The sequence below is a fragment of the Odocoileus virginianus genome, chromosome 20 (assembly GCF_023699985.2).
Source record: "Odocoileus virginianus isolate 20LAN1187 ecotype Illinois chromosome 20, Ovbor_1.2, whole genome shotgun sequence".
NCBI lineage: Eukaryota > Metazoa > Chordata > Mammalia > Artiodactyla > Cervidae > Odocoileus > Odocoileus virginianus.
Window position 1 is genome coordinate 3,109,313 of NC_069693.1, and position 698 is coordinate 3,110,010.

The 698-nt window shown below is 42.4% G+C and overlaps 1 long non-coding RNA gene across 4 annotated transcripts in view; it reads left to right on the top strand.

Annotated features, from left to right (window-relative positions):
* The window catches only part of LOC139029786 (uncharacterized), a 41,473-nt gene that overhangs the window by 16,981 nt on the left and 23,794 nt on the right, over nucleotides 1-698 (top strand). Inside the window, exon 1 of one of the 4 annotated variants that reach the window (XR_011481986.1) lies at nucleotides 36-543. The exons of the other annotated variants lie outside the window; for them this stretch is intronic. This is a non-coding gene — a long non-coding RNA (uncharacterized lncRNA). Of the gene's footprint in view, nucleotides 1-35; nucleotides 544-698 lie in introns of those variants that run through there. 4 annotated transcript variants of the gene reach the window in all.

Sequence of the window (698 nt, forward strand, 5' to 3'; positions counted from 1 at the left end):
GTAAGGCGCCGGGTGCCGCGGCCAGAGAGAGAGGCGCCCGCGGCGAGGGGCCAGGCGCGGCGGGTGGAGTCCCCTGCCCAAGACCCCGCACAGCCAGCAATGAACAAACAAACATAAAAAATAGATCTCTGGTGCAGGTTTTAAAAGATGCTTTGATAAATGATAGAAAATTCCCTTCTACTTACGACTTTTTCATTATAAATTGGTGATGTATTTTATCAAAAATTTTATGAAAATTTTTCATCTGTTATCATGATGTTTTAAAGTGTCTTCTTTTAATATTTGAATTGTATTGATTGATTTTTGAGGATGAAACCAACCACACATTCCTGAAAAAAAATAGGTGCACGTGCATGACATATTGTCCATTTCATTGATTGATGAATCCTCTTTGTGAATGTTTTGTTCAGGAAAACAGAAACCAGGAAAAAAAGAGCTTCCTGTGGTTTTCCCCTTTTGTCGTTTCCGTGTCGCGTTTGGGCTCAGGTTTTTCTGGTGCAGTGAAATGTTTTGTGGAGCGTGCCCTTCCTTTCCCCTCTCTGGGTAAGCTGGTGTAAGTTCCATAGGTGTGTGTGTACGAGTGTGTGTGTGTTTCATGACTGCACACGTGTTCAGATGCATTCACCTGTGAAACTCTCTGGACTGAGTTCACTTTAACATATAGGACAATTCAGATTTTCTGTTTATCCCCACGTCCA